This window comes from Spermophilus citellus, assembly GCF_964194105.1.
Source record: "Spermophilus citellus genome assembly, chromosome: 10".
NCBI classification, from domain to species: Eukaryota; Metazoa; Chordata; class Mammalia; order Rodentia; family Sciuridae; genus Spermophilus; species Spermophilus citellus.
The window spans coordinates 110738341-110761637 of NC_138197.1; the positions used below are offsets into that span (position 1 = coordinate 110738341).

A 23297-nucleotide genomic window follows, 5' to 3' on the forward strand; every position below is an offset into this window, starting at 1 on the left:
TGTATGAATATAATTTTTCCCCAAAACTATATTTATATAAATTTTAGAATAACTATTCCCTTATCTACCACATCTGATGCCACAGGGCTGTGTCTCCATTGATCCATGTGAGGCATTTCTCTTTATTTACAGTTTTTATCTTCATTACTGATTTCACTTCTATTTTATATACTCAATAGGCCCAGCTTGTTCCATATAGTCCTGAAATAATATATACATTCGTATGAAATGCGTTGTTTGTTATATGTGTTCAAAATATAATCTGTAGGTAAAATCCTACAGATTATTCTGTTTCTTACTGCTCTGTTTTTCTAGGTGCTATAGTGTGGGCCTTAAATGTCCTCCAAAGGCTTATGTGTTGAAGGCTTGGTCTCCAGATGTGACATTATTGGGAGGTGGTGGAACCTTTAACAAGTGGGGCCAGGTGGAAGGAAGTTAAGTTGCTGGGGGGGGGGGTGCCCTTGAAAAGAATGTTGGAACCCTAGCCCCTTCCTCTCTCTTTGCTTCCCAGATGCCATGAGAACATGAACTCTCATCATGTTGTATGACAGTGCTACGGGCTCAAAGCCACAGGGACACGCAACCCTGGACTGACATCTCTGAAACGGTGAGCCAACCTGAAATTCACCCTTTTTAAATCGACTGTCTCAAGTATTTTGTTTCACTGATGACATAACGCCTGGGGGTGTGTCTCTTTTGTTTGTCTTTTCAGATAATGCCTCTTTGGTTTAACAGTCTTCACTATTTTATTTCTGTGGTTACCTTTATTATTTCTTTCCCTTATACTTTTCCCTGGGCTGACTCATTCCCCACCCCTCCAAGTTCACAAAATTAAGAGTTCAGCTTATTCTTTTTCAACTTCTTGTTTTATTACAAATGTATTTAAAACTATAAACTCTCTTTTTTGGGTATTACCTTGTGAATCATATTTCTTTTATATAGGATGTTCAGTGTTGCTCAATTTTAAGCATGATTTTAATGTTTCTTGTAATTTCTGCTTCAACCCTAGGGGTTACTTTAGTAGAGTATATTTTGTCTTTCAGACATAAAGATTAAGTATCCTCTTTTTTATGGATTTCTAGTTTTATCAGAACAATATTGGTAAGATGTTAGCTTTTTGTAATTTATGAAGTTTTATATTTGTGATTAATTTTTATAAGTGTTCTATATTTGCCTGGAAAGAATATATGTTTAATTTTATTCCTTTTTTTTTTCAAATGATCCATACATTTATTGCTTTTTTTTTCTTTTTTTTCTTTTTTTTCTTTTTTTTTTGGTTTATCAGTCTCTGAAAAGAATGTGTGAAATATCCAACATTGTATGTACCTTGTGCTTCTTCCCATAGCTCTGCCAGCTGTTGCTTTATTAAGTGGAGAGATGTTTATAATTTTTATGGTTTATTAAACTTTGTCCCCTTTCTAATGCATAATGTCCCTTTTTATCCTTTGTGTTTTTTGGTCTTATATTCTACTTTGTCTGACCATAAGAGTTTCTGAGTCATTTACTTTCCTTTATATTTTGTTTATTTTGTAACATACTTCTATATTTATGTCTCTTTTTAAAAGTATTTTCAAATAATCTCTGTATGACAAACCTTCTGAGTCCTTTTTATTGTTTATTTCACATGTCCATACAAAGATAGTTTAGCTGGATATAAATTTCAACATAACTGCATTTAGGTGTTTTTTCCCCTTAATTTTGTGTGGCATTCTATGAGAACTTTCAAGCTGAAAATATTTTCTGAATTCTGGTAATTCTCTGACATCCCTTTAAACATATTCTGCCCTCTGCGTGTTCTTCTTCTTCTTCTTCTTCTTCTTCTTTTTTTTTTTTTTTTCTGTTTCCAGGACAAGGAAACATGTGTTGACCATTTTATGTCTATCCTCCTGATTTCTTAAATTGCTTTTATATTGTCATCGTTTTATTGCTTCTGGGTGTAATACAGCTGAGTTCATCAAACTAAATCTCCCAGCTCAGCAATTTATTCTTCACATCTATTTCTTGGGTTGGTCATCTCAGTTATTGGGTTGTTATTTTTTACGCTCTAATAATTTTTTGTAACCAGGTTTTCCCTTGGTTCTTCCTTACTCTTAGTTCTTACATCATTTTGCTAATATTGTCTCTCATTTGTTTGAAGATTTTGTGCTTATTCAGCACTTGTTAGTCTTGTCTACATTAGTCTTATTTTTGTTCTTTTTGTTGGATTTCTTTTATAGTGGTATTCTTCAGGTATGTCATCTCTTTCCTGTGTCTTTGGGCATCTATTCCTCTGGGAACATTAGTTTCCATCGTTGGCAATGTGTACCTGGGAGTGGTTAGGTCTTGGGTTGTGGTGGGGTTGGGTCCTGGGAGTGGGCGGGGCTCCCTTGGCTCCTTCTCCCAGGTTGCTAATAGAAACAGGTTTTTAATCTCTCCTCAACAGGGGAATTTTTTTTTATCCTCTTCTATTAGTACGTAACTATGTATTTTTTGATCAGAAACCTTCTATTCTAGCTTGACACACAGAAGTGACTTCCTGGGCTCACTTGAAAAGACAAGTAAATTAATCTTCATGTGAGCTCCCAAGAGCATTAGTCGAAGGGAGGGCAGGTCCTGGAGTTTGAAATCAAAACCTCAGGTGATAAAGCAGGCAACGATTGGAGGAGGGATTCTTAGAAAAGCGATTTCCTTCACCTTAGGAGAGAATAACTGATGTTGAGAAAAACAGCAAAATTTCATGTTTGGTTCTGATGATAGCTACAACCCCTGGGCAGGCATCCTGTATTCGTCAGCTTTTTACAAAATACCTAAGAGAAAATCAACTTACAAAGAGAAAAAGGTTACTTTGGCTTACAGTTTTGGAGGTTCCAGTTCATAGTTATTGGCCATTTTGCTTTTGGTCCTATAGTAAGGCAGCACAGCAAGCAAGCTGGGAGCATGTGGTGGAGCAAAACTGTTTGCCCATGGCCAGGAAGAAAAAGAAAGGAAGAAGAGGATGGGCCTGGGTCCTATAGACCCCTTCTGGGGCAACCCCCTCCAATGACTTAGCTCATTTCCACTAGACCCCACCTCTTAAAAATTCTACCACACCCCAATAGCACAACCACAGGAACCAGACTTTCAACACACTCACATTTTGGGGATATTCAAGATCCAAGCTACAGCATATCCTGTTGCCTTTAGCCTCAGTGTTTTCATCTGGCAAACAGGGCCCTGACACTGACCTCAGAATATAGTTGTTAGAAACCTATGAGATAACATGCAAGGAGAGTTTCAAGCACCATGCCCGGTCCTTAATTGATGTTTAATAAAGTTCAATTTTGGCAAATCCTCAATCATTTTCTTTTTCACTGGAAAGTTAGAAGCATGGGGCCAGATAATGAGTGCCAGCCAGTTCCAGTGAGTGTGAATGCCTTTACCTTTCATTTACTATTTTTTTCCCTGCTTCTATTCCAGCTGTGTTTCAGTTATTGCAAGTTAGGAACACCCAATCTGCAATCCCTTAGGTACAAGGGAATCTGAAATTCAAGGAACCCTTTACCACTGTTCCTGAGTACTTGAGTCCAAGCCTTCTTCCTTCTTGAATGTTCTCCTTTTGTCAAGTGCCCTGGTCCTAGAATGCAGAGAAGAGGAGGGAAGTGAGGTGCGCATTGTATGCAAACCTTCGCAGCTTCTGTTCTAGGAGTTCTGTGGTGACTTTTCATTATCTGTTTTTTTCCTCTCATTCTTCTACTCTTCTCCGACAAAACAGCTGCTATTGTCAGCTTTTCTCAGTCCTACTCTTGTGAACATTGGGGACCATTCTGTTGTCAAAATCTTTGCAGCTGGCTCCCGGCTAGTATTTTGTAATCTACTCTGAAAAGTTTAATAGCCCCTGGTTTTCCAAGCCAGCTGTGTTTCCCATGTTAGAGATAATTGTGGGCGATGGTCAAGGCTTGGCCCAGCCCTGCGCCCTCTCTTTCCTTGTGTCTTTGAAAGGCATGGAGAATTCAGATTCCTAAGGTTGATAGAATCTGACCATTTAGTGCTTTTCTGCTCAGTGTGACGATTGTGATGGTGTTTAAATCTGTGTGATTTATTGTTCTGATATGTGCGGGTGTTTTCTAAGTTGTCTTCTATTTTTATTTCTTTGCAAATGACCCTTAAGGAGTTCCAGACTTTTGACTGGGCACCAGACTTTAAATCTCAAGGACCAATAAAAAAGGGAAAAAAAAGGGGGAGGTCGGGGAAAACATTGTATTTTGCCATGTGTATAAGAGGAGGACAAATGCTATCTTCTGTCATAATCATTTCATTAAAGGTCATTTTAACATTAAAACTTGAAATAAAGGAAAGTCCCTCCAGTTGGTTGCATTTAAGAGAAACTGGCTACATGGTTCCTATTTCTTTCTTGGCTGGGGACTAGTAAAAACTTTCAAAACAACACTTGGGGAGCTGGTGACATGGCTCAATGGTAGAGTGCTTGCCTCCCATGCAAAAGGGCCAGGGTTCAATCCCCCAACACTGCAAAAGAAAAAAGATATTTGGGAAAGACCCCCTTAAGAGGTTCCATCCACTCTCTTTATTTTTAATGTTTAGTTTTTAGTTGTAGCTGGACACAATACCTTTATTTTACTTATTTATTTTTATGTGGTGCTGAGGATCGAACCCAGGGCCTCGCATGTGCTAGGCGAGCACTGTACCGCTGAGCCACAACCCCAGCCCCATCCACCCTCTTTTAACAGTTTGCTTTGAGCCCTTTCCGTTCTCTTGATTCTGCCAAGGTTGCTCTTACCTGGCACCTTCCCCTCTCACTCCAGCAACATTTAGAGACCTTTCTCCAGGCAAGGCTTCACGGCCACCCGGGAGAGCCTCTGACCATCAATTCATAGCCTGAGTGTCAGAGGAGCTGTTATAGAGAAGCCCCGCAGAGGCAGCAGCTGTTAGCTCTGAGAAAACACAGCCGCTGTGCACCGTTGTTCCAGATTTATCTCATCATTCATTGTGCACAAAGGTGGCTTCCAGAGTTCTCCTTCATCCTTGTCCTTCTCCTCACCCACGCTGTGGGGACCCAATGCCTTTAATCTTGGTGCCATTACTCAAAGCCTTGGCCATTTGTCTTGCTTCTCTCCAGGGCTTTCTGCAAAGTCTGTGTCAGGCTCTGGAGTGTGGTCCAATGTCAAACAAAATGCAGTTCCTCTGTGGAGCCAGGATTTCTGTCCTTTTGTTTTTGATAATATTTCTTCCTTCATTCCGGCCAGAACCTCGGGAAAACTGTGAAGAAGATGAAGTGTCTGGTGTGCTTGGACCGTCCTCTCTGTACCTTTGATTTCTATTCCCACGTACCCTTCTGGAGGGCTGGTGGCTTTATACTGTCACTTTCTCTTTCCCTGGATTGCCAAGCAATCCAATAAAACCACTCACACTAGGGGTTAGGGATCCTTGCACACAATGAAGTGGGAAGAGAGCCTGGCTTTGGAGTCCAGAGGACTTAAATCTACCACGCGGCCTGCGCAATGGTTTCATTAATGAGGTTCTAGGCATAAAGTTAGTTAGAAGAGATCGAAATAAAACACACAAACTCAGTTACTTTATTTCTATTGCTAGATCCGAGATGGCTCACCTCTCTGGTTCCCACTACTAGCCTCCCAGCAGGGCAGCGAGGATTACTCAGGGCTAGCAGGAGAGAGAGAAAGAGAACACGCCGGGGAGTAGCCTTTTATTTGGGGAACAAGAGATTCAGGGGAGAATTCCATCCAATGAAGGTTGAGGGGGGGCTGCACTCCAAGGTCAGGGTCAGTGATTGGGTCCCCGGGGTCAGTGGTCAGGTACACCCCCACACGGATGGGCTCTCTCATCAGGAAAGGGTCGGGAAAGCTCCGACACAGCCAGAGCGCCTCAGGCCCTTAACGGGAGTCACCCAATCACGTGTCAGAATGGCTTCCCACACTTAAACCCAGTCATGGCTCCGCTGGCTTCTTGGGGGGACTTAGGCAATACTTATCCTTTTTGAGACTCTGTTTCTTCATCAGCAAAATGAGAATAAGAATGATAAGATTGACCTCACAGGCAAGAAGTAAAAAAATTGGATGAGATCGTCAAAGTGCTTTATAATCACAAAGTGTTTTGATGATCTGTTTGTCCTTTTCAGGGATTGTAATTAGTAGAAACTTACCTGAGCTAGCTTAAAAATTTAGATTTGACTGATCAAGTCTCACGATAGGCAAGATCAAGAGGTTGAGAAAATCCGAGTTCTTTGTCCCCACATACAGCAGATCTTACTTGAGTTGGAGTCTCTGGTTCTTCTTTTAGCCTTGTAGGCACAAAACGAAGTTAAGCTTTCCTAGCCTTCCTTGCATCTATGTTGAACTGCCTGACGGAGATCTGGCAAATGGATGGTAGAAGATAGTGATACATGTCTTTCCCAGGTCTGGTTACAAAATGTCCCAAGTGACCTTTCATGTTCCCTCTTCCCTTCACCCCTCTCCTGGCTGGGATGCTGCCAGGGACATCTTGAAACCACAAGATGGTGGAGACAGATAGAAGGAGCCTGGATCCCTGAGTCACCACTTGGAGAGAGCTCAATGGGGAGCTGTCCAACCAAGCACATTACTTTGAACTTGGAGCGAGCAAGAAATAAGCTTGTATTGAGTCATACCACTGAGGTTTGGGGTTGTTTCTTATAGTGGGTAGTCAGTCAATCTTCCTAGACCATGTCTCAGGTCTGCTGCTAGCTGGCCCCTGTAGCATTTATCTCTCCTGGTTACATACCACTTTCTCTGGCTTTTATACATCTTAGCAGAAAAGGGCCACCAGCAATAGCAACCAACTGACCTCTCCATTTAACAGATCAGCTTCATTACACTACAAATACTTGATTTCAAATCTTTTGAGAAGCCTGAGCTAAGACCAGCTGGCACTGGCTGTCAATCCCTAAACCAATCAACATGGGGTTGTCCATGAGGATAAAAAGGAGGGGCGATTCCCCAGAAAAGTGGTGCTTTTCATCACCAGCCACGGAAAAGATCTAAATTCAAAATTCAAAGTAAGGTTTCTGCTGAATGTGTATTGCTTTTGCATCATAGAGTTGGACCATCATAAGTCAGACACTGTCTTTATGGGGAGAGGGGGACATACTTCTCTTCTTATATACCCCAAAAGAATGAATCTCTAAGGATGGCTTTTCTCTTATCAGGTAATGATTTACTCTTAGGGGCTGGGCGGGTTTTCCCAACTGCCCTCATGTGGTTTTAATGCAGCATTATTACTCTTTAGTGTTGTGAGGCACAGAGTTAGGTGCTACATATCCAGGCCTGTGGGCCACACCAACATGGGGGCCACCACCTTCGTTTCTGCAGTAGACAAGGGATAAGAAGCATTATCTCATCCATTGATGCTTGGAGTGTGATGCAAAGAAGTCCACAGAGTGACCTTGGGATGGTTGCTCTATATGTAGACAAAGATAGGAGTCTGATCTCCCTAAGGCATCTTGCTTGGAGTGTGCTTTCCCCTCTGCCTGGAATAGTGCTTTTCCTTCTCCAGTAAATGATTCCAGTTCACATCAGGACTCTGCTCAAGTGCACCTTTAGAAGTGGCCCACCCACACTTGAGATTAGACCATTTGTTCTTTGTGCTCCATTATGACACCTAAATATGATTCGATTTTTTTTTAGTAACATTTTTCCCCTTCAGTTGTACAAATCAAAAAGTGTTGACACTGGTTATGGTATGGACATGGATGAGTGCCCAAGGGTTCCTTCCCTTTCCCTTTGCTCTGGCTTCCTGTCTTGACAAGTGATCCCTCTCCCTCTCATGTTTTCTCCCACCATTATGATCACATCTTCCATGAGGTCCTGATGAGATCTGAGTTTATCCTGGTATCAGTATAAATCCTTGAACCTCTAGAACTATAAGCTGAATAAACCTCTTTTTTAGTAATTTACCCAGCCTCAGGTATTTTGTTATAGTAATGTAAAACTGACTAATACAATGCTACAAACTTTGGAAAGTCCAAATAAGCACAAAAAATAAAAATAAAAATCTCCCATTATTTCACTGTTTCAGGGGGAATATATGTATGTACATGTACACATAATTTATTTAAAAAATTTTTTGATTTTGTACTAACTTTTGTCTTTTAACTATATGTCATGAAGGATTTTCCATTCAGCTACAGTACAATTATTAAAAAAGCATGTAATAGCTTATGGATGTCCCATAATTTGCTTATCCAAATTCTTATTAATGTAAAGTTATGATTGTTTCTAAATTTTTATTGTAGTAAATAATTATGAGATTAAACAGACCTGTATATAAAGCTTTGCCAACTTCCCCGATTATCTAAGATAAAATTCTCAGAAATAGAATTGCTTGGTCAAGGGTATGCAGATAAGATAAAAACAAGATGAGATAAAAAAGTGAGAAAGCAACAAGAGTTACTGTTTGGGGTCTCTTTCTAAGAAAGAACAAAACTGGGCTGGGGATGTTGCTCAGTGGTAGAGTACTTGCCTAGCATGTGCAGGCCCTGGGTTCGAATCCCTGAACCACAAAAAATAAAATTTTAAAAAGAAAGGAAAAATAAAAAGAAAGAAGAGAAACTTCGGAAAGAAAGAGAAAGAGCTTCCCAAGATTTCTCCTCCGTAGCTGATCTCTTGTGTCTCACGGACAGAATTGCATTACATGCATATATATGTAAAGACCAGGAATTGACAATGAAAGTTGGACTCCATGATTGACTTAGACCACTCAGATGTGTCCTAAGGGTTTCAAAGTCTCAAAACAACATTTTTTTTTTTTTTTTTTTTTGCTATTAAGGAAGATTTAGGAATAGCTGTAGTCCAGGAACAAAGTTTAACAAATGTTTTAAAACATTTTCTAATTTGATAGCTGACAAATCCTTTCCTGTTGTCATCTTTGTTTACATTTCTTTGAATCCCGGTGGGTGTAAACATTTCGTTCAAGTATCTGTTAGTCATGGTCTTTCTTCTGTGATTTGCTGAATCACATTATTTCATGTATCATGGACAAAAGTACATCCTTTCAAAAGTGACTGGGTTTTATTGTTTGAATCCTACAGAGCCCCAAACCACATCTGACATGGTTGGCACAAGGTAAAGATTTGTCAGATAACAAATGTCTACATACACACAGGCCTACGCACAGTCCAGCGCATATTTTACAGTAATAAATAGGAGTAGGTGGGAGAGTGGTTCACAGTGCAGACACTAAAAGGTTGTGGAGAACAAACAAGGAATCCTAGAAACAGAATACCAGATTTTCCCTGGACGAGTCAGGCAGGCGTGTCCACACTCAGCCTCCTTCTCCGTTAGTTCAATGTGTTTTTCTTTGGTGAGCATTTAAGTCAGTTTTTACAATGAACATTACAATGTCATCCTTATTTAAGCAGAAAGAGTGCTGATGGGCTATTGGGGGCGGGGGGAAATATATCACTAGAAAAAAACCCAAACCCAGACATTAATTGTAGAATTGTTCACCCTGTGATCCTTTTGTTAATGAGTTCTGTGTAATTATCACCCCGTTTTATGAGTGTGAATTTGCAGTTAGAAGAAATTGGTCATGGTTTCTTATGGCTAAAATTATTGAACTCTAGAGAGCAACGGCAAGAAATATCGGTCTATTGCCAGAGAAGTAACATGGTGAGTCATTGGTTTGAATCCTGAGGTTTATGGGAACTCAATAAGCAAGAGGAACTCTCAGAAACTTCTTTGGGAGGGAGGAGCATCGTTTGTCTTACACACCCAGGAACCTGAAGTTCTGAGTGAGGAAAGTGAACAGATATTTAACTCACAATTAAAAAATTAAAAAAGGAATATTTTTTTGTTTAGGGGTGTAAAAACAAAAAATTATCTTCTATGGAGCCTTAAATAAATGAATTGATCTCCTTTATTATGTGACTAATGATCTCTATTAGTATATTGGTGAATAGCGCTACATGATTGACTTAGAATATGAATAATTATGAACAATTATGCAGTCTTTGGTTCATCAATAACCAATTACCTGGTTATGTTAACATAAAAAACTTCGTGTAGAAATAGTTACTTAGCATTGTAATAGTTGGTGATGCTACTAAATTGACTTTTACAATCATTTATCTTAATCTAACTCTAACAGTTCATGCTCATGGTTGGCTTTTCTTATTTTCTTAACCTCAGGGAAAGGATGCCTTAAATCACTCCTGCCTTTTTTTTTTTTTCAATAGTTAAAAATTAAAATGACTTTTGCAATGAAAGCTACTTGGATCATTCAGAGGCTGTGTGATTGATTACAAAATTATATAATTGGTTGCAAAAGTCTGTAAGCATCCTCCAAATCTTGACAAGAGGGCTGTCGATGGCAATGACGAACTGATGGGAACCATGAGGAGGCACTTGTTGAAATTCATTTACCTTCCCTGGCATTCAGGTATATGAAAAGACTACAATACTGGTAAGTCAGGCCCTTCCATCCTGCAGCCACAGTCCTCTTCCCACCCACACATGAGTTTCTGACCACGGATGGAATTCCCTGGAACCCAAACCTGCTTGCTCATTTTATAATAATAGTCATGGTATCAAGTTTGAACTGATATTATGGACAGAATGTTTGCATACCCCCCCACCAAAACAAACAAACAAACAAACAAACAAACAAACAAACAAACAAAAACCTCCATCTGTTGAAGCCCTAAGCACCAATTTGAAGGTGGTGCCTTGGGAAATAATTAGGGCTAAGTTAGGTCATGAGGTTGGGATCTTTACAATGGGATTAGTGTCCCTATGAAAAGAGGAGGAGCTTTCTCTGTGCTTTATGAAGACACAGTGAGAAGGTGACTGTCTACAAGCCAGGAAGAGCTTTTGCCAGGAACTAAATCGACTGGAACCTTCATCTTGGACTTTGAGGCCTCCAGAAGTGTGAGAAATTTCTGTTGCTTAACCCAGACAGTCTCCTGTACTCATTTTGTGAAGGCAGCCCAAGCAGCCTAAGAGACTTGAAGTTTAGGCTTCTGAGGATTTGATAAGCAAATTGGACTTCTCAGAGATACTGTTTGATGGCCGAACTTTTCTTTGTATTCATTCTTTCCTCATTTTTGTCAATAATCATTATCACACCTCATCAGCAATCATGGTACATACAAGTTCATTACTTTATCAGATAAGTATTTATCAAGCATGTATTAATGTAGCTATTTTGGCCTTAAGCTCTGAATAGAGTACAAAGAATAATGAGCACTCATCATTGTAATTGAAACTCTCAACTTTATACCTGAATTATTATTAAATAAATGATGACTGTCACAAAGGGGACTGAACTCAACTAGGTGCTGTGGGAACCCAGGGTGTAAGATTTTCAAAGGATTCTAGCAAAGCTTCTAAGATGTGAGACATTTGAGTTTCACTAAGTAATAAAAAATGTGTGTGAAAATTAATATTAATACCCTAATGTCATAGGTCATAAATTATGAAAAATATTAAGCATACAGAAAGTGCTATAATAGACTTGTATATGTCTGTGAAATAATACAAGTAACTTTTTTTTGTTTTGTTTTTAGATATCCTTTCTCACTTTTTATTTTAACTTTTAGAAATAAAATGTAATCATTACAGTTTTGGTCTTATCCTTCATCGCTTTTATTATTCCTTACTCAGAAATAATAGCTAAATTGATAAGCATCACTATACATGTTTCAGAATGCTTACTCATGGTAAATATGTACTTATAGTTTTGTTATATGTATGTTTTAATGCACATGATAGCATTCTTCTAAAACTTGCTGTTTTTGTGTACCCATGTTTTTGAAATTTATTCAGATGTTAATAGGTTATTTCTCCACATTTTTTTTTGGAGGGGCCATGAGTCAGTAACATAATGAACATCCATATATATATATCTTGGGCACTTGAAGGCATATTCTCTATTTAGATGTCTAGAGCTAGACACTGGAGTATTAAACACCATTCTAAAGAAATTCTTTGCATTTTAATCATTTCAAGAAGATGTTGTTCCTACTAGGAAGGTACTTCACCCTTGAACATGAACTGCAGTATGAACCTAGTTAATAACAGTAATAAAATAACCACAATCACAATTTATTGGCGATTTCCTGTGTGCCTGGTATTGGTACAAATGATTTACCTGAATAAACTAACTTAACATTTGCAAAACATACATTTAATACATGATCAGGTAGATAATACTACCAGTCCTCTGAGTTCACTGCATTGGATGGGAGGAGACCATCAGACATGGCTTTTTCTCACATCTCATTGGCCAGAGCTCAGTCATATGACCACACATAGCTGCAAAGGAGGCTGGGAAGCATATCTTAAGCTGGGTGAGTATGTGCCCAGACAAAACTTGCTAGTTTCTTCACCAAAGACAAAAGAGGAGAAGGGATATTAGGAAACAATTATAGTCTTTGTTTAAAAAATTAGTATTCATTTTTAAAGATGTAGAAAACTGAAGAACAGAGAATGAAATGACTTGTCCATAATCACTTATTGGTAACTCGTGGACATGGTATTTAAGTTCTGTGTTTTTTGTTTGCTTGTTGGTTTTTGGTCTTGACAAGTCCAACAGTCTGTCCCATTATTAAACTCTCCAGGTTCAAAGCTATTCTTTTTTAAACAATCCATGAAGGAAACGTGATGTTGGTTTTCTATGATTTTTCTTACAGTTTTCATTGTTAAGAAAATATTTCTGGGAGCAAGTTAAGGTTCTATTTACTGCAGTTTCAAATCACTTGATTTTTATTTAGCCAACAATATAAGACATAAAAAACTCAGGGCTCAATGTCTGCTATTTGACCAAGATCCTAAGCTCTCACTTGACTCCTCAAGGATCTTCTAAGAGTTCTTAACCTCTGGCAGATGGGAGTCATCCAATGATGTGGGACTAAGACAGACTGGTTCTTACTTAGCTGTTTTGAATCCATTCCAAATAATGCTTCCTTGTCAATAACTCAGGATGTGTGATCATTACTGGGGTCATGCATTTTGGACATTAGTTGTTTGCAGAGCACTGCTTTTTTTTTTTTTTTTTTTGGAGGCACAGAATATTCAACAAGATCAAAAAAATCAAAGATCACTCTCCTTCCAGCTGAGGGCTTTCCCTTTTGAGGCCAATGAGAACCACAGCTGGTCAGGATAAAAAAGAAGTTATCCCAAAGAAGGTAGTTTGAAGACAAAAGGAAATAATGACAAATAAGGAAAATGAAAAATGGCGAACTCCATTTGGTGTAAAATAGTTGAGTTATAGTGTATAATCTGAAATTGTGTTACCAACCAAAGCAAGCCCAACTATCACTAAAAAATACATTTGAGTCATTTACCAACCAAGGGATCAACACAAAAGTTTGGATGATTTGGTAAGGATATGGATTTCTCAAAACTTTAATAAGGAGCGTTGAATATTTTAACAATAATCTTCTCAAGCTAACAAAAAGAAAAATAAAGGGTAAAAATGAGGAAAAAGTCAAGAATATGGTATATAAAATTAAAAATTACTCAGATACTATTGTGTCATGTTCACATATAGTTTTCATTACTATATTAAACATTTTTTGAGTGCAAGCAAGAATGGCAATGGGATTCAAGTTACGTGTATGACACTTTACAGTTTTAAAATTTTTAAACCATGTGCAATGGTGCACGCCTGTAATCCCAGCAGCTTGGGAGGCTGAGGCAGGAGGATTGTGAGTGCAAAAGCCAGACTCAGCAATGGCGAGGCACTAAGCAACTAATTGTGACCCTGTCTCTAAAAAAAAAAAAAAAAAAAAACATACAAAATAGGGCTGGGGATGTCGCTTAGTGTCCCTGAATTCAATTCCCAATGCCCAAATAAATAAATAAATATTTTTTTTCATGTGATTATTTCATTGGACACAGGTTGAAATTAAAAAGCAGTTCCACTTAGGAGCTCAAGATAAAAGGAGGAGGTAAAAGTAGCATAAAAGAATGTACTGAAGAAAGTGGGAAATATCCCCAGGGAAGGTGTAGGAAATTTAGAGAGAGATTATTGCAGTAGCTCCATAAGTAGTCTCCACATGTGTGAGACCTTGTCTGTGGCTTTGTAGCTCCAACCTTGCCCTTTTTTTTGGTACTGGGATTGAACTCAGGGCATTCGACCACTGAGCCACATGCCCAGCCCTGTTTATTTTATTTTATTTAGAGACAGGGTCTCACTGAGTTGCTAAGCACCTCACCATTGCTGAGACTGGCTTTGAACTCAAAATCCTCCTGTCTCAGCCTCGTGAGCCACTGGGATTACAGGTGTGACCACTGTGCCCAGCCAACCTTGCCCTTTGATGATCTCTTCTGTTTTGCAAGGAACTGGAAATCTGAAAACTACATTTTTCCTGGTTAGATTTTGCTAGGAATAGAAAACACTGGCTTGAGATTAGAATGTGCTTTTAATAATCTACTCCCAAAGCTGGCTGTTGGTTAGGCGGGAGCCTCTGCCTTTGTGAGCTTTATGGTGTGTTGCTGGGGGTAGAACCCAGGCCTCCTGCATCCTAGGTTGGTGCTGAGCCAATGAGCTACAGTCCCAGCCCGCCCTCAGGAGCTTTAATCAAACAAAACTGGGTTTGCTTTTACTCAGGCCAACAAAACAAACAGAAGTGATTCAGCTGAGGTTGATCTTTCAGGTCCCTGACATGCTTTTTCACACTTTATCTGACTGTTCCATCAGAACTCCAGAATGGACAACCAGTGGGGTTTTTTTTGTGTGTGTGTGTGTGTGTGTGTGTGTGTGTGTGTGTGTGTGTTTCTAAGGAAAAATAGCTGATAAACAGATTGCGTCCCATAAGACCCAGGCAGGCGAGTGCTAGTCCATTCAGTCTTTGCATAAAATGGGAAAGACTTCCATGAGAACAAAGTCCTAGTCCAGGATCATAGTTTGGCAAAGGGAGCACCGGCTGGGTTTCAGCACTCACTCACCTCCTTAGGTAGGTGTCTGTGTCCATTGAATAGCCTGCACAACCTCACGTGGTTGGCCTGGGTCACACCTCAATCAGACTCGCTCAGGTTTACCACTGGGAACTTTATTCCTACCACAGAGGGATCTCCCTATGGCTGTGACTGGTACCATTTCATAGATATCCAGACAGACGTTCATTTCTCCACTTATTCACTCATAAATAATATTAGACGTCTACTGTGTTCTTGGTTCTATGCCAGGCTCTTTTGAAACTAATGAAACAGGAAGTTCTTAAGATGATGATAACACAAAGGCTGGGGCTGGGGCTCAGGGGTAGAGTGCTTGCCGAGCATGTATGTGGCACCGGGTCTGATTCTCACCACCGCATATAATAGAATAAAAAATAAAGAGGTTCATTGACAACTAAAAAAAATAAAAATAAAAAAAAAAAAAGATGATAATAACGCAGTCACCAGAGGTAGGTCAAGGCTTGCAGAGAAGTAACCTTTGTGTATGATAATGTTGAGAAAGGAGGTTCTGTGCTCCGGTTCTTTCCTCACCTGGGCCTCCATCTGCCTTCACCTTTACCTTCACCTTCAAGGCTTAGTCCCAGTAGTTTACAGTGCCCTTTCTTGGCTTGAGGTCCCATTAGATCAGGTCTTGAGGACTGAAATGAGATCAAGTGTGGGATGGAAAGGTGAGCTTCCTGCAACTTAAGCCCTGCGGGTATGTTTCCATCCTAACTGGGTACCCCCCTTCCACTTTATTTTTTCCTCCTCACCCCAGGGCTTGGTTGTTTTCTCCCTTTCCCACCACTGACAGCTTCTGGATGGTTTTTGCTTTAAAAAATAGGTTTCGTTTTAGGGCTGCAGGTGTAGCTCAGGGGTAAAGTGTGTGCTTTGCATGCAGAAGGCTGGGGGTTCCATTTCCAGCACCACAAAATAAAAACAAACAAACAAATACACAAATGTTATTGTATAGTTTTGAGGTTCACTATATGATGCTATGGGATACATATAGATAAATGGTTGCTATGATGAATCAGATTGACATCTGTCATCTCAATAGTTACTTCTTGTGATAAAGAAACCTCCACTTTTTAATTGGTGCATTATAGTTGTACCTAATGGTGGGATTTGTTGTAATTTATTAGTGCATGCACACAATATAATAACATAATTCAATCAATATTATTCCCCAGTACACCCTCCCTCTCTCTTTTTCTTCTACTCTTGGTCTACTTCCTCTCTCCTACTGATCTCCTTTTGATTTTCAAGAAATCCCCCTCACTTTTCTATACCTTTTTCCTCTCTTGCTTCCACATATAAGAGAAAACATACGGCCCTTGACCTTCTGAGTTTAACTTATTTTGATTAACATAATGTTCTCAAATTCCATCCATTTTCCTACAAACGATAGAATTTTGTTTTTCTTTATGGCTGTATTAAACTCTACTATGTATTTATACCCCGTTTTCTACATCGGACACCTAGGCTGCTTCCATAGTTTGGCTATTGTGAACCGCGCTGCTATAGACATGGTCTACCAACATTCTCTGAAGCTGTGTGCTACATGACTCTGCATGGTGTGCCTCCTGCCACCAGGACCTGTGAGTAGAATAAGTTTGCTTGCCTGAGCCTCTTCTATGTCTCTTTTTGTGGTTGCCCCTGACTGTCTCATGAAAGAGCACTCCCTAGCCCAAGTCTAATAGTGAGGGGACCCTACCAGGATTATCTTTAGTCTTCCAAACCTCCTAGAAAACATGATGACTCCTCTTGTGGTTTCCTGAGTGCATGAGGGGATGTAGGGCAGGTGTGAAATCACACACTGTTATTTGCAGAATCTGGGGCACTTTACAAAAGCGCTGGAGATAAAATTCAAGGAACAGTTTCATCAGGATGGGCACAGGGTGTTACAAACGCAATCAGGGAGAAAGACTGGAGAGAATGTGAAACCCTGCAACTTGGGGAGGTTATGTGATTCTGTGCTGTTTGGAAGTCAACATACTTACTTTCATGCAAATCATGTATCACTCTACAGGACTCATTGTTCAAAGATAAATCCTTCTTTCTTTACCTTTGTCCCAGGAGACTTCCTGTTGGCTGAAAAGGCCGAGAGGAAAGGTATTCACAGAGGTTTATAAGCATGAATTAAAGCTTAGGGCTGTTCCCCCAAGGACCACGTGGCCTGGAATTCAGCCTGCATTTATGAATAATGCAAAGAGACACTAGGGTGGACCTTGCTAACTCTACTACTCCACAGTAGCTGTCTTTTTTTTTTTTTTTAAGAGAGAGTGGGGGGGGGAGAGAGAGAATTTTTAATATTTATTTTTTAGTTCTCGGCGGACACAACATCTTTGTTGGTATGTGGTGCTGAGGATCGAACCCGGGCCGCACGCATGTCAGGCGAGCGTGCTACCGCTTGAGCCACATCCCCAGCCCCCAACAGCGCTGTCTTTTATTTAACCCAGACCTGGGTTTGTTTACTAGCAAGCTCATTAACCTTTGCGACTTCCTGTCCTCATCTGAAAATGAGGACAATAACAATTCCGACTTCACAGGACTGTTGTGACTATTGGAAGAGATAATGCATTTGAAGTGCCTGGCATATAGAGGCACTTGATAAATGCCAGCTCTTCTTCGTTTCTACCTCCTCTGAATTCTTAAAAGGCTTTGCCTTGAGTGCCTCATCATTTGGTTGCTAATTGCATATGATCTTATGCAATTTGCTGTTGCTTCCAAGTAAATCTTTCTTACACATCACAGAATTTACCAAGGAGACACCATCTTAATAATATCTAAATTTTGTTCTGCTTTATGGTGTATAAAGTTGGTCTGAAGATTTCTGTCTTTTGAATTCTCCTCTTGCCCAACATAGGCAAAGTACTCTGCAATCTGTGTTAACTGATTGATGGCTCATTATCAGAAAGGCAACTCCCTCTGGAAGTTACTTCAATGAGTGTGAATCACAGAGTTACACTTTGAAGCAAGAGCATGGTGTATTTGCAACATCCTGAAAGAAAACTTGTCACCTTGAGAATTTTTAGTCCTCTAGATTCAATACAAAATTATTGTTAATTCTTTTTCATGAGAGCCCTGGGCTAAAGTTAAAAAGTACCAGTGGCACACTGTCCTTTGAAGAGGAAAGCACAATACTGTAATGGGTAGAGCCCATTGCTAAGCAACAGAATCAGGTCTAGACTGCACAGGAGCAAAAATTCTTCTTTGTTCAGGATGATGAAGAATCATCAAATGGAAAATGCTTAATAGAATCTTTACCTGCAACAATAGCACTCATTATTTTTCAAAGCACGAATCAGCAGTTGATAACTAATTTTTATGGGAATTTCTGACAATAGCTCACAGCTTTATTTTCTAAATGAAGGATTTTTGAGGTGAAGTTTTCAGATAATCAATTTTATGGAAGGCTGACATCTGGATTAGAGTCACTGGTCCCTGTGTTCTTGGATTAATCTAGGATTATAAAAATCCATGTCAAATAATTTCAGTACTGGCTAATTCTGATAAGAATATGTTTGTCAGCGTAGCTTAAAATGCTGGTTCCCAGATAAGCATCTTCTGGGAACCTGTTAGAATACAAATTCTTGAGCCCCATCCCAGGCCTATTGAGTAAGAAACACTGGGAGTGGGACCAGTTCTCTGCATTTTCTCAAACCCACCAGGTGACTCAGATGCAGTTCACGTTCTAAAACCACTGTGTTAGAGGATCTGGATCACTGTGTGAGACACACACGTACACAGGAAAGAGTTAATACAGTTTGTACTAGTGGCCCATTTGAACCAGTGTTGAACTGCTGAATCATTTTGAACTGAGGAAGAAATTTATTCTTGTGACTCAGACTGTAACCACAGAGAAAATAGCACATGAAATGAAGGAGACTCTTCAAGGTAGCCTTCCCTCGCTTCCTGCTAGAACCGAAGCTATCCATAAACACCTTCCACTTGCTTCCATACAATAAAAAGAAGGCACTACTTAATGAGGTCGTTTGTCCATCCAGTATTCATGGGGCCACTTCTGTGGGGCAGGCAGCCTGGCAGATATTGCAAATAACTATTTGTAATAAAAAATGGCATTTTGCCCAGTTGACCATAATAGGCTTATGCAGAACTGGAGGAGAGAGTCATTTCTTGAAGTTGGAAATTTGAACAGACCAGAGGAATGTCAATAGTTAAGGTGTAGAAATATGTTAATGACATAGCTGTAACTTTGGCACATTAAAGATGGCTGCTCATGCCTCCCCTTGAGAGGCAGGGCCTATTTCTCTTCTTGGGTCTGTGCTGTGACTGCTTTATTGAGAGAAAATAACTGAAGGGACTCTGCAGTTTCAGCCTAGACTTGGAAGAAGACTGATAGCTTCTGCCCTGTTCTCTTGGAGCCCTGAGCTGCCATGTAAGACATTTGACTACCCTGCCGGAGGGAGCAGGGGCAGTGCCCTGAGATGATATGGAGAAGGAGAGGGGTTCTGCTGAGCCCAGCCTTTCAGGCAAGTTTAGGAATAAAGCCAGACAAGCTACCAGATGAACACCACCAAGTACCCCCTGACTGACACCACATGGAGCAGAAGAATTGCTCAGCCATGCCCTAAATTCCCAGCTTGCAAAGCTGCCAGGTGTATATAAAATGGTGGTTTGAGCCACTAAACTTGGCCGCCATTTGTCATGCAGAAATAGACAACTCTGCACTTGCAGCCACTGCTGACAGGGATGGAGAGTGTTCTGACATGAGTAAAGAGCAGGTCTCACAAGGAATCAGGTAGAACGATAAGGTACGACGAAGAGGAGCAGAAGCAGGATGCCGTAGAAGGAGACAGACCACTCTAAGTTAGTGTTTCACCCAAAGCCAGTGAGGAGACCCGGGAAGCCAACACTGGAGTCACAGTGCTGTTACATCTGTAGAGCAAAATGGTTCAGAGCTCAGGGTCTGCAGTGAGGCCGTCATTACTGGCTGTACCCTCAGAAGACATGCTCGGGTTTGCTAAGGTCCAAGTACTCGAGGGGTACAGCAGTTCCTGCCTGGTGTGAAGATGGCACGAGATGACCCACAGAGCAGTGCTTTATCCCAATTCCTGGCCATGCAGGTTCTGGGCTGCTGGTCCTTACATTATGCCTGTCCCCTGCCCTGCTCTACCTGCTGGGCTTTCTGGGCTTCAGGTTGCATGACTTCCTGTGAGTTCAGCCATTGAGGAAATGGCAGGGGGACAAAGGCAATGCCAGGGATGAGAAGCTGAGAAGCTGTTATTCATATTCCCTAACTTTCTCTTTTAGCCTTTTGTTGCCCATTTTCTATTTGTGACCTTCTGAATTGTTTTCCTCGTCAACCCTTTCTTTCTGAGGACATAGTCTTTCTTCTCATGTCCTGGGTTTATGTTGGATGGTCTCCAACTCAGCTTCCCACCCTCTGTGCATCCAGGATTTTGTCTCCAGCCTTCCCCTCCTCCCAACATCTCCCCCACTCCACCCCACTAAATTTCTAGACCTATAATCTACAGATGGGTTTCAGGTACTATGGGCTCCATCACCTCCCTGGACTCATGGTCCAAGAGGAATGCTTTTATTTTTCCATGGGCTCATCTATTTAAAAGGTGCAACTTGTACTTTATCTCGCACGTTCAACACCGTGTCGCATTAGGTTTCATGATCTTTCATCCACCCTGTTGCCAGAAATATTAAAAAGTTGATTTAATGTTAAGTCCTTAGTAAACCCTACCATGTTTACTCCAGGCTCTTGGTCATTTTGATGAATTCCTCCAGTTTTTAAAAGCTCCTCCTATGATCAGAATGTTTGTGTGCCCACACCCCAATCAGTGTAGTGTGTTGAAACCCAATCACTGATGTGAAGTTATTAAGAAGTAGGGCCTTCTGCAGGCGCTGCCCTCAGGAGTGGAATTGGGAGTCCTTTATAAAAGAGGCCTAGAGAGCAGGGCCATGGAAAGACCCTGGAAATAGGGTCTCACCAGACACCAAATCTCCTGGCACTTTGATCTTGATCCTGCTGGCCACCATCCTATAAAAAATAAATTTCTATCACTCAGTTTATGGTATTTTGTCCTGGCAGCCGAAAGATACTGCAACAATTGGAAATTAAAATAAATGCTTCATGCACAATTCAGAGTGTTGTCTCCAGTGGGCAGATACGGGCAGTCACTTTTCTGGTGCCCAAGTTAGCAGATGGAATTTTGAGTGAAATAATCCTTTATGTAGAAGTATCCTTTGAGTTATAGGCCCGTTAGCATTCTCGTTTTCTAGACACCAAATGTCAGGTGTTCTCCTTTATTGTTATGACAACCAAAAAAAAAAAATTCACATATTTCCAAATGCCAGAGTTTTCTGTTGAAAGCCACTGGGGGTGGGGAAGAAAGTACCCATTCAGAGAATCCACCAGGAGAACCTTTCCTGTTTTGATATGCTATAAATTACAGTTGCATCTATGACAACTGATTTTCCAAGAGATCATTTATCAGGATTATGTAGTAATTTTGTTTCTCCCTGTAGACACTAAGGTGAAATGGTGTCCATTGCTTATTGTACAGAAAACTGGTAACTCTGAAAAGTTCTAAAGGAAAAAAAAATGTAAAGTCTAGAAGAAGAATATGGGCACATCAATATCATACGCTTGGCTTCATTTTGAAAGACTGAAGTCACGTATATTATGAACTCAGGCAGAATGATTAAAAAGACCATCGCTGAGTTTTTGGGTTGATTGAGAATTGTATTTAGTAAATGATGTAATTTCATTCTAAAAGCTACTAGTCCCACAACCACAGGTCACTTCACTTTTCTGTGCCTTGTTTTGTGAAATTAGGGGCCAGCTCTCAGTTCCTTTCTGTTTCCAGGATTCTGTGATTTTTTTTTTTTTTGATACTACATATCCTGCGCAGTATTTCCTATTTTTTAGTTTATTTTTTAGTTGTAGGTGAACACAATATCTTTATTTCATTTTTATGTGGTGCTGAGGATTGAAACCAGTGCCTCACATGTGCTGGGTGAACACTCTACCACTGAGCCACAACCCCAAAGAATGTTTTTTTTTTTTTTTTTTTTTGGTAGTGCTGGGGATTGAAACCAAGGCCGTGTGCATGCGAGGCAAGCACTGTACCAACTGAGCTATATCCCCAGCCCTCCTATTTTTTCAAAGAGGTATCGTAGGCATTAGTTTCCTTGATCCTTTCAAGAACCCAACCCTTGTAAGTGTAAAAAGAAAAAAATATTTTTTTTTTGAGCATTAACTGTGGAGACCTGAATCTTAGAAATCTTAGAAAACACTTAAGAATCATTGTATAGGTTCACAGCAGAATTATGCAGACTTTTAATAATTAACTATCTTAAAAAAATGCTGGTTTGGATAATGTCTGGCTGTGTTTTTAGGGAAGAATGGTCTTGTATGGCCAAGTCTTGATGTCCAGGTGCTCTCAAGGTAAACTACACAAATGCTCCAACTTTCCAGGAAAGAGCCATGGAGCTCCGAGTTGAGGCTAGGCCTCCAGAACTTCTTTTTCCGGATGAATATTTCCAGGGGACTTGGCCAATCTGAGAAGAGCATATTATTTAAAAAAAATTTTTTTTAGATGTAGATGGACATGATTTTTTTATTTACTTATTTTTCTGTGGTGCTGGGAATTGAACCCAGTGCCTCACAAGTGAAGGGCAAGCACTCTACCACTGAGCTACAACCCCACCCAAAAGAGCACGATATCAATAGGCCAGTTAAAGAGCTTGAGAGGCTGAGATAAGACTGGCTGTTATTTTGATCCTGGCTTTGCCACTTAGCTACTTGTTCTTGCTTTATGACGCTGTGAAAGGATAAAATAACGTAGAAAAATATTTATAGTTTTTTGCATATAGTAAATGTTCAATAATTATTAGCTAAAAAATTAGAGTGAGAGCGGTTGAAGGAAATTGAGTAAGCTGGGTCTTGATGGATATGTTGCTTTACCTAAAAACCTGTGTTGTCCCATATTCTGCTTATTGTTCATATTCAAATGTGTCTTAGGTTTATTCACTAATTGATTCATTGATTTCTTGATCCAAACTATTTAATGAGCAACTATTATGCATCTGTTGTGCACACTGGAAACACAGTAGCAAGCAGGATGGCAAAGGTCCCTGTTCTTATGGACAAATATTTTGATGGGGACAGAAATATCCTCCTTCCCTCAAATGGAGCAAATAAACAAATGATAGTGAGCTGGTAATAACATTCTAAGAAAAAAATAAATCAAGGTGATGGGGTAGTCTGAGGGGCAGTTTTAGATTGTATGTTCAAGGAAGGTCTCTGTATGAAAGTGACATTTGAGGTATCACCTGAATGAAAAAAAGGTGGAGTAAAGTTCTGGAGTCCAAGCAAGATGTGATAGTGATTTAAATGAGGATGGAAGTGGGCAGGATGGAGACCAGGATGTGTTG

General features: G+C 40.1%; 1 protein-coding gene across 7 annotated transcripts in view; it reads left to right on the forward strand.

Moving 5' to 3' along the window:
* The first annotated feature begins 588 nt into the window (after nucleotides 1–588).
* The window catches only part of CRADD (CARD and death domain containing adaptor protein), a 263193-nt gene continuing 240484 nt past the window's right edge, over nucleotides 589–23297 (forward strand). For all 7 annotated transcript variants that reach the window (XM_081309184.1, XM_081309189.1, XM_081309188.1 and 4 more), the window contains exon 1: nucleotides 589–607. The gene's annotated coding sequence lies outside the window, so the exon portion shown is untranslated. The remainder of the gene's footprint in view (nucleotides 608–23297) is intronic.